Source organism: Polypterus senegalus, chromosome 7 (genome assembly GCF_016835505.1).
Source record: "Polypterus senegalus isolate Bchr_013 chromosome 7, ASM1683550v1, whole genome shotgun sequence".
Classification (NCBI taxonomy): domain Eukaryota; kingdom Metazoa; phylum Chordata; class Cladistia; order Polypteriformes; family Polypteridae; genus Polypterus; species Polypterus senegalus.
In genome coordinates, this window is record NC_053160.1 from 114,831,330 (window position 1) to 114,842,912 (window position 11,583).

The 11,583-nt window shown below is 35.3% G+C and overlaps 1 long non-coding RNA gene across 2 annotated transcripts in view; it reads left to right on the forward strand.

The window, feature by feature from the left end:
* LOC120532790 overlaps window positions 1–8,560 on the forward strand; it is a 43,689-nt gene extending 35,129 nt beyond the window's left edge. Inside the window, exon 3 of one of the 2 annotated variants that reach the window (XR_005634371.1) lies at window positions 7,911–8,560. This is a non-coding gene — a long non-coding RNA (uncharacterized LOC120532790). Of the gene's footprint in view, window positions 1–4,489; window positions 6,007–7,910 lie in introns of those variants that run through there. The other variant, XR_005634369.1, reaches the window with a different exon arrangement.
* Window positions 8,561–11,583: the final 3,023 nt, after the last annotated feature.

An 11,583-nucleotide genomic window follows, 5' to 3' on the forward strand; every position in this document is an offset into this window, starting at 1 on the left:
TATAGATTTTATTTCTTTCTCCAGCCGTCTGGAGTTGTTTTTTGTTTTTTCTGTCCCCCCTGGCCATTGGACCTTATTCTTATTCGATGTTAATTAATGTTGATTTATTTTGTTTTCTTATTGTGTCTTTTATTTTTCTATTCTTTATTATGTAAAGCACTTTGAGCTACTGTTTGTATGAAAATGTGCTATATAAATAAATGTTGTTGTGTGTATATATATATATATATATATATATATATATATATAGTGAACGTTACCCGGGCACAGACAGGCAGACATGTTGTTTTCCACCACCACACATTTATTTACAACAATATATACAAGTTAATAAGTGCTCACACAACCCCACAAAGTCCTGGCCACACAATGCCTTCTTCTTCGGGCCGCTTCCACTCTCTCTTCTTCTGCCTTGTCCTGCCTCCAGCCTCGAATGAAGGGAGGCGGCCCCTTTTATCCACACCCGGAGATGCTCCCACGGCAATCACCCGCCGACACGCCCCAGTGTGGCGGAAGTGCCAGCTGTACTCCCGGAAGCATTCCAGGTGTCCCTGCATCAGTTGATCGGTCCACAACCGATCGTGGTGCTGAACACGTTTGTGTAGCTGATGCACCTATGGCAACGTTCGCCTGGGAGGACAGACACTTACAATGACAGAAGATACAAACTATATTGTGTCTCACTGCAGCTGCCACCAGCATGCACCTGTCTTACAAAGACATCCAGGCAGCCAGCCCACTGTGCATTGCTGCTGGCCATCAAGTCGCCCCTGCTGCTGCAAACAGGTGTGGACAGCAGGCAAAACAGACATCAACAGACGTTTTATGTTGATTTATGTCTGAAACCATTGCTTTGTGTGCTTTTCAGAAAACTGAGTTTTTTGGAAAAAATATTAGCCCACAAAGAGTTGCTACTGAACATAAACTGTTTATGCTGCTCTGTGATGAAAGAAAATGTTTCTGCTGGTATCTGTTCAGATAAAGAAAACAGATTTATAGATGTTAACTTGCTGTTGCTTGATAGGTGCCTGTTATGATCGTTATATTATGAGCGTGGCTCAGGACTCTAAGGGTAACTTTTTTTCTTTAACAAACTACATAAAACGTTAATGCCCTAGCAGTGGCAAATAGCTTTGGTTTTATATTTGATCTGATTACATTATTGTTTAAGTTGAGATTTACAAGAAATATTTTAACTGCTACAATGTAAACGGAATACTGCTGTTAAGAAAAGCACCTTCTTTGTTTAAAGTGTTTGCAAACCAAATACATGCAATACACTACTTTTGAGTTCCTTATTGAATTTTGCGCATAACAGTGTGATTGTTGTGATTATCTGCGATTTAATCGTGAGTAAACGTAGACAACCATGTGATTAATCACGATTAAAATTTTATAATATATATATATATATATATATATAGTACAGGTCACAGTACTTTTTGCTTATCAAAAGATGTACACAGCAGCTAAGCAAATCGGCTTTGTAAACATACTTTCAGGCATCTTGCTATCTGCTTGTTTGCTCTGAGAGGAAAGAGTGCGTTACTAACAGCTGGCCAGTAAACTTCACTGCACTCTTTTATTTAATTCAGTTGAATTAAGGCACAGTTATTACATCTTGCCTGAAGAAGGGGTCTGAGTTGCCTTGAAAGCTTGCATATTGTAATCTTTTTAGTTGGCCAATAAAAGTTTTCATTTTGCTTGGCTTTTCTCTACATTCATAATGGCTAACACGATACAACACCCTAGTACTACAGGCACAGTTATTAGAAATTATTACACATTTCATCTTGTTCTGTGCTGTTGTGATGGTCCTCTCCTTCTATATCTTATAGATAAAGATATAAAATAAAGACATAGAAGGAGAAGCTTTGGGCTGAGAAATGTTGCTGCTTTATAGAGCATGTGGATAGGAGTTGTAACCCTTATTTTTAACCTTATTTTTATTTTGTATAATAGTTATAATAATTTGCAATCAGTTTTATTTATTATTTGTTTAGGCATGGGGAGAATCTGTTTGTGTCTTTTTTCCCCCTTGTGTCTGGAAAGGTATGCTACTCTATTTTTTGTTAAAAATATGTTAGATTATAAAGTATAAATATATAAATATTTTTATTTTGTGAGGCTATGTATATTGTAAATGGTTTTTCCTCTGAACAATATATTGTAAGTCGTTTTATATGTTTAATAGTTCTATAATGTTGAAGCTTCTGGTCTTTATTTTCTGCACCACATTGTGGAGAGTAGTGTTGATAAGAGTATCCATAAGTATCAGTATCCATAAGCAGTATCAGTACTGATATCAGTATCAATAAAATCTTAATGATACCCATCCCTAATCATAATTAGAAATTTTTTAAAAAATCTAGAATGCAGTGTACAAAATAACTAATTGTATGTTATTTTTGCATGTTCTATAAGTTAGTTCAAAGTATAATTAACTGTCCCGGCTGGACTCTTCCACCCATTATCAATGCATAGCAAACATTTTTCATACGGTTCTATTAAATACTTAATATTTACCTCCATCTTAAGGATATATTTTTATCTTGTAGACAGCTGAAAGATATTTAAAAAATGCTCAGTTTTATTCGTTTTTAGTAACTTCCCACTTAGCTGATATATTTGGTTCTGGTTTTTTTTTTCCAGGACACACATAGTTAGTATGTGAGGGGGATCCAGAGAACTGAGTGGAAAATCCATACATGGGGCATAAATAAATATTAAAAATATATACGGTACCTGTAGATTCACATTTTCCTTGATGTAATTGGTTTCAAATAACAGTACGGTTTACGTGTAATGATGCTAGGCATTTTGACTTTAGTAGTACAGCTTTGAAAGCTGAGTTATTCTTTAAGCCCCTTAGTGTTATATTTACCACCAGAATGAGCCAGAAAAGTAGATTTTTTTTCAACAAGAAACAAATGATGTCATTATGTGTAATTGAAAAATGTCACCATTGCACACACTAATGTCACAATCTGGAGAGTAGAACAGTATTTCTTAGCACACTTTTCTTATATTTTTTATGTTGCTTGTGCATGAGAAGCTAGAATGTCAATGCCTGATCTGTATGATCAACGCACCCCTAGTGTTATTGTAGACTACCTCAGCACATGGCTTAGTGACTTACATATTTCCAAAACATTGACATTGCTGCGTTATGAACAGTGCTTAGTGAGGTAACATCTTTCTTCTACTTCTACATGACATCACATTTTGCCTTTTTGCCTCTGAGTTACTTGCACCATGGTGAAGCTTCATGGAACCGAATTCACAATGCATGTCATAGAGTGCAATATGCATCAGTTTCACTATCTGTGTCAAAGTCTAATGACCAGTTCACACTGTCACCACTATCACTTGATTCAACTAATGATTCAATTTCAGTTTGTTCTAAAACTGGCTTCACAGATTCTCGTTTACAATCATTGTTTATTGGTTGGATTCTCTGTTCCACTCATGAATATTGACGATTTTACCTTAGAGTGGCAAAATGCATTGAAATATTCATGATTTTTTTGCAGCATTATGTTATTTCATCCACTACATGGCAACAGAGTACTGTCCTGTGAATTAGTTGGGCTGATTTGGGATTAATTGTAATAATATAGTATTTTAAGCCCAAGCCATGCTCAGAATTAACATCAAGAAGATTAACAAATATGATATGAAGGCCAAATATTAAAATATTTCACATTTTCCATATATAACATATGCGATTGCATCTGCTTGAGTTACAAGTTACTGCATACAATTGAAAAATATCAACAATATTCACACTGTACAGTGTTAACTGAAGTCTTTTGATTTTATGTTATTTTAGCTGTAATTGACAGAGGAGGACACCTAATTCCTGATTACTGTTTGACCCCCAAAGATGTAGTGTTTACAGTTTACATTTAAACATGAGGACTTTGTTTACATCTGTTTAGCCTAGTGTGTTACTGTAGGCTTCCTGAAGTATTTTCAGAAAACATAGTCTTTAATAGTGCACGCAGTAAGCTAAAAATTCTAAAATAACTATGAGATAAACACATTCCTTGAACAAGTGAACAAAAGCTTTTTCATCAAAAGAGTATGATTCTTGGCTTTCAAACTGGATTGTCAGTCATTCTGTTGTAGTTAATTGTAAGTGGAGGAAAAGTTACACAGTCAAAATTACTAAAGGTAAAACAAGCAATCCGCTTGGCCATATTCTTTTCATTTGTCATTAGTTTTGTTCTGATAATAAATAATATACAGTATATTCAGTGCATTCATACAATAATACAACAGTGTCGAACCTGCTTAATCTAATTCATGGTTATGGAATATCTGATCATAGTGCAGCAGCTTGCAGTGCAATGCAGGAACCCAATTTTGACAGGGCGTTAGTCCATCATTTATTCCATTCATGCACACACTGAAATTTCAAATTTGGCATGGGGCCAATTTGGAATGCTAATTTTAACCTAACATACATATCTTTGATGTCTTTCAGATGTGAATGGAAAACCAGAAAATTCATGTGGACATAAGAGGAACGAACAAGCAAGCTTCACACAGTGACCATTTCATTAACAATCCTTTGATACATGTTATTCTCTCTTCTTTCCCAAAAGCTAATATAAGGAGATATTAATCTTTCTTTCCATTCAGAACCAGATTGTATTTCCTCCTCACCAGTCAGTGTATTTCTTTCTTAACAGTGTGACAAAATTAGAGTTTACCTGACTCTTTAAAACTCATTCACAAATGGAAAAATTAATTTTCTATAGTCAAATTAATGATTTGAAATTTAATATGAGGTACCACCAACAGGTAATTAAAATACACTGAAACCTTATTGCAGAAAAATAGGTAGTAAAAGTATAATTCACATAAAAAAGTACAGACTTTTAGATTCAGCTTTGTTAATACTATTAACAAAATAAATAAATTATCCAAACAATGAAATTTCCTTTACCCATAATGGTATTTTTAAAAGTACAGATAACAGCTACACAAACTGTCATCAAGTGGAGGTCACAAAGTTCAGATACTTCATCAGTGAAGAAACGGCATTGTTTTATTTGGTTCTCTTCAGGACTCAACCACCTGTATTTTGTAACATCTTTACTCTTTATGCAGAAATTGTGTTGAAAGTAGCATCCATGCAAGAGTCAATAAAGGTAATGCAGATAACTGCAGCTTCTGGGATAAAGAGATAGGGGGCACTCTGTGGAAATTTTTAATGGTGGATTCTGTTGCTATGTTTGCAGCTGAAACTTTGTATGCTGGCATACTCTTGCATAAGACTGGAAAATATACTGTATCTGGATGGAATTATCAATTGAGGTTGGAGATCCTTAATATCAAAGTGCCCCAAAATAAGCTGTTTTTCTTTTGAATTGGCAAAGTTAAACAATAAATCCAGACATTGATGTCACAAATGAAATGAGCTTCTCCATGATCAAGGTGCAACCAAGAGTGATCTTTATTTTTTGAATGGGTATATCAAACACTTATGCCCATATTAATGAATGTGTGACATTGGTACGCACGTCAGAAGTACTTGAGAAGCTGCATTTTAGTGCATTCATGAATGAAATTGCACAACATCATTTATTAGGAGATACACATGTGGTTTCTGTGAGTGGAAAACTGAGGTGATAAATGGATGACAGAAATCACACATCACAAATGGCAGACACATTTTGTGTTTTTGTAAAACTCAATACAGATGAAGTACATGGCAATGCAAGCATTTCATAGACATTTGTATGTGTGATACAAAGACTTTAAAAATGGGAGACCAACTTGTCGAGCAAATAATCACTTGAGTGCAGGAGGAAGTCATGCAAGGTTGTAGGCAAAGCAATTACAGTGTTTTACATAGAATTTTATTCTGATCCATTGTTTGAAGTTCATGATCTACATGATAGCTGTGCTTTCTTTCATTGTATGAGATTTGTTCACTTTGTGGTATACCAGCAGGCACTGCTCATGTTCTTTTATAAACCATTGTGTTATTCTAGATCCTTGTGTCATCATCTTTGGTTTTCATTATGCTAGGTTAGGTTCATTTTCACTGTTAAAGACCAAAACCAGGCACATATTGCAAGAAAAGCATCTGCATGTTGTGAGAGTATTAGTCTGATCACTGTAATTCTGTGTTGTTCCTATCTTTCAGCTAGTTTTTGTGGCATTTCAGAAATGTTTTATTATCAGCCCCTTAAAAAACAGAATTGAAGTCAAAGAAACACAGACAGAATGCAGAAAAGCAGTTGAGAATACAGTCATTCATAGTGCATGTTACAGCCATTTCAGTATTATTTTGAAGGTAAAATCGCGAATGAAAGGATTTAGACATCTAGTTCAAGAATGCTTAAGGGACCTTATAAAATAAATATAAATTTGAACTAGGGCAAAATTTATTCTAAATTTTGACAGGGTTAGCCCTTCTGTACAGAGACAAAACACAAGAACAGAACCATATTGAAGCAATCATTTGTAAGTGCATATATTTTTAATTAAAGTATCACGCATAAAAAATATATAGACCCCAGAGCAGGAAATTTAGAATACCAAAGAGGAATGGACACTTTAAAGAGTAGGAAGGAAACAGGCAAGAATTTGGAGGTAGTATGGGGGGGTCAGGTCATTAAACAAGACAGAATAGGAAGAATAGTTGAACATATTAGTTTTTTTTTTTTTAATTGGAAGAAGATAATGAGCCATGGCAACTTAGAATGAGTTGGCAAGCTTTATTTTTGGCAGGGCTAAGAAATTGGTTAATACTGCTTCACTGAGGGTACACTTATTGTGTTTTCCCTTACTAATTAACACAGAGAAATATTTTGCCCTGTCAACAGCGAAGTGATTCCCTCTAGCAGTGGAGGTGATAAGGCCTGATCTCACAATGGACACCAAAACCAAATGATCACCATTGCTTCTAGCTGCCCATTTATGCATCAAGGAGTAGAAAATATTGTCTAAAAACAGTCTGAGTGTGTATTGTGTTGTTTTTTTCATTTAAAACTGCATAGTAAGTCTATAGCAGTATTATATAAGAAATATTTTTGTTAAGTAAAATTATTAATAGTTAAAATAAGTAATATTTTTGAACATGTGGTAAAATGTTTTTAATTGTAAGGTTTCACTGCCTATAAATTAATAAAAAAAACACATTTTGAACTATAAAATATATTTGAATGCCGTATCTGCACAATTTTATTGGAGAGACAATCATTAATTCTATTAATAAATCTTTTTTTTTTCCTTCAAAATTTGACCCCTTTAAACAATTGGATTCTCAAAGTAACCCATGTTTCTCCTTACATTTTTGTTAATTCAAAATGAACCCATATGATTATGCAGTTTTCTGTAACTGCACTGTATATTAACAGTCACATCAATATTTGAAATTGTGGAAATATATTCAAAAGAACTTGTTTGTTTCATGTTGCTGTAGTATCTACGTGAAATAAAAGGTTTTGGCAAAATATCTATGCTGAAATAAACTGCTACGCATTAGCTTTAGTTATACATTACATAGTCTGTAGTTCCTGGTGAATATGTTGGTACTGTTTTTGTGAAATGCAATTTCTTTAGATTTTCTGTTTCCACAAAATTTTGGTGCATATTATTCAACAAATAAAAGAAATTTTGAAAAAAAAACACTTTTTATAGTTGGAATTAAAAGGCTTAGGAAATAATCCTTCCATGTAATGGACTGGTTCTATATCTGGGGTAAGCTCCTGGAGTTTGTCTGGTGCTGCCAGAATGTGGTCCCATCCTTTGCATCCCTGTAATTAAGTAAGCAGTCTCACTAAAATGATGATTAAAAAAAAATCTTAATACCCTTTAAATGTTAACATGAATGAAAGTGTTATGTTATTTTGTTTTATATTGTTAAATTGTCAATATTTTTTTTATTTCAGGTCCTATCCATAGAAGATGTACTTTCAGAGTAAAAAAGGTCATCAAAGTGGGACCTGATGAGAAGGCAAGATGTTGGCATAGCTGTTGGTTTTTGGACCTGCTATGCCTACATACTGCCATCTTTCCTGTCCTCTCTCTGCTGAAAGTAACTTATTAAATGTTTATTAAGTCAATTTCTATGGGTAGAAATCTCTGTACAAGTATTTCTAATTCAAGGGTTAGCCAAATTATCCATACTGTTGGTGGTTAACAGTGCAATCAACAGTGAAAATATTGATCAGTTTTGCTCTTTGTTCAGTCTTAAATGTGTCTTGAACACTGCCAGCCCACATTTGGCTAAAACAGTCAAATTGCTACATTGAGTTACTAAGGCCAAAAGATTATTGTGACAATTGTAGGGTGGTAACTTAGGAGTGTGTAAATTGGCAGAACATTATGTGCCCAAAGTTCAAAGAGAAACATTCAAAATGCTGTGCTTAAGAATGAATGAATAAAGAATGTCCCATTATGCTTTTGTTTTTTTTAAGTGTTACAGGAGGCCCATTCTGAACAGCCATGTTATACATCACCTTTAAAATAAGAGATCACTTTGTTTTGTCTTTTTAAATGTATATAAAAATTAATAAAGCAATTTTAATGGTAAGCTCTCTGAAGGAGTCAATCTGGTAAATTATTACCGTGGTCAAGGGCATTATCCTGTTATGCATAGTAAGATGGGAAAGGAATTGGCAGAGGCACCAGTGCAAAAGAAAAAGCAAGTTTGCCTGTGTTAGGCAAGGATATTAGATTTCAGGTGCTAGGAATTCCCAGTCATCTGCTTAAGAATAAGAGATGTAGCCCCAGATACTGGTAGAAGCTCGTGGTTCATTATGGGAGAAATGGGGTGGTAGTAATGATGGCTCTCATGCAAAAGTAGGGACCAGAGGTGACAAGTAGAGAACATTCAGGAGACATGAAAATGTACAAGTAGGTGGGAAAACCTTTAAATTACTATAGGTCACTCTCAGAATGGACATAACTGTGCTGTCCAGATGGACAACTAAGATGATACTTTGTACAAAGTACATCAAACACTTTAAGAGCTTCTGGCTTGGTGCCTATATATCCTAAAATGAGTCTTTCAACCACTAATGTGATTTAAGCCAATTTATAAACCCAAAGGGCTGACATTATCAAAGAGAAATGTGAAGAGAGAGGATCCTTACATTTTAATAATTTATTGCTGGGACAGGTGAAGGATGCCTAAAGCATGGCACATGGTTTAAAGAAAAGTAGTGTCCAATTCCATTGTGTGACTTAGAGAAGACTAATGGATACTTTGTGATGTGCTGCTCAACAAAAGGATGATGCCAAAAGTAAATTTGAGAATGGTAGATCTCCAGTCATTTGGTGTCATTGAATGTTGGCTCTCATTGTGGTGCTCAGTGAATAATGTAGCCCAGTCAATGATGTATGACTGAATGGTGATGGCCAATGCCTAATGTAGAAGTAAGCATGATCTCTGACTTGTGAGTTACACCAGCATACCAATGAACTGAAGTACTGTATCTCTGAATTACATCAGTCAAACTTCTGGTAAGTCAATATCCTAACTTCTTTATTTTGTTATTTTTTTGATATAGTATGACGGGCTTGCAGCCTGGTGAAATGTTAGATGGGAAAAAGGTACAGAGATAAGGAAGGCTCGTAATTTGAAAGAAGGAATCCATGCTGGCAAACAGTGCTTACAAGTAGATGTTTTGGTTAACAGCCCCTAGAGGGCACTGTGTTCTGTAGTTTTATACTGAGCCATAGAATGACTTCATGAACACTGAAAGGGAATTCACTGAGAAATGGCCAGGAAAACTCCCCCAGAATGTCTGGTACAGCATAAACTATATAAAAAAGAGCAGAAAAGACCAGAGTAACCATGACAACTTCAAAATATGATCTGGACCTCAAGGACACAGAGATTAAATGCCAGTGTGAACTATAAGCTCCAGAACATTCAGGGACATTCTTTTCCACAATTGTCATTGTGGTGGAAGTAAACCCAGGGTTATAGAGATATCTCTATCAGCATCTATGGATTGTTGCTACAATGTTAAACATGTTTTTTCTGGAGTTCTGTCACAGCTCAAGAATAATAATAGATAAATAATTGACTGGCTCACTTACATTGGCCATTGTCAGTCTATATGATGTTGTATTATATTCAAAATTCTGCTACTGAGTTACAAACATCTCAATTTCAACATCCCAAATTAGCCTCATCACTTGTCTCATTCCAATGTGGGAAATCCTACTGAGATTCTCTGAGGCTCTCCTTCTTATTATTCCAAGGACTCATGGCTACTGCTTATTTAGCTTTGCAGCACATACAACTGGAAATCTTACCAAAGTCTGAGATGCTCCATGAGTCGTCATATTCAAATTATCTTAACTCACCTTTTCTTTCTTGCATTTTGTTTGTCCACTGAGAGTTTTAATGTTATTCCATGTATCTGTTCATGCTTGTTTTGAAAGACTGTGTTATATTGCTACATTTTGATTCTTGTTCCTGGCTTTATTTTATGCACTACTGAACTCTCCCACAACACCCAGTTTCAAAATATCAGGTGGCACAATTGTAATGTCCATGAGAGTCAGATAAAAATTAACATATTTACTATACAGCCCGGTACTGTTGATTTAGAGTACAGTAGTAGTAGTAGTAGATATGCTTTAATTTGCGCAAGCGGATTGTATTTCATAATTTTAATGACTGGTCATTACTTTTTGCATAAAAAGGAGTGTTTTTTTAGGTTGTTTACTTTAAAGTTTAATGTGCACTGTTGCACATCAAACTCTGGAACTATAACTAGTGCAGGGTGTGTATGCTCTATGTGCAACCGTATTTGCAGCTGCCTGTGCTTTTAGGAAGAGGCATAGGAAGATCTTGCAGTCTTGGTACAGTCCAGAATCCATCCATTCATAATCCATTTTAATTAGAATACGCCATATTGTAATTTTGGCACTTATGTTCTGCTGGGCCACAGCACAGACAGTTACAGCAGGGAAAAGTAATAAAATATAACCCTCTATAAACAAGGAGGAACACACTCGGGGGATTTTACTTCTGAAGGCCTTCAATTTAGCTGCCAGTATGCCCAGTGCAAGGATCCTTTACTGGAGAGAAGAAAGAGTTAAGGAATATGACAAGTAAGCTGTGAAGTTCAAAGGGAAAGATGGTTCTCATGATTTCAGACAAATAAGAGAGAAATAAATACAAAACCACTGACTGAACTTGTGAAGAAAAGTACCAGGTATGCCATATGGACACAGGAGACAAATGGGATCATGGGCAACTACAATAAGGGTAGATACAAATGATAAATTTAACTACTGTGAGAACAGTTTTACATTTCAGGGAAAATGGTTTTCTAGCAGTGCCAAAGGGCTAGATTAAGGTCTGATTGTCAAACCCATGTAATGATTTTATCATGTACTGTATGTCCCTAAGAAGGCCATATACAGCAGAAACTGGTTTACTAAAGGGACTAAGGGAAGGTATCCAGTGAGGGGAGACTTCAGAGGAACCTAAATATCCTGAGCATTGACCAGAGCTGAAGATGATGTAAAGAGAATGTTGGAAGCAAATTCTGGAATGACACAACGCCATAGGGGGAAATGAATCCCCTAGTGACTTGACCC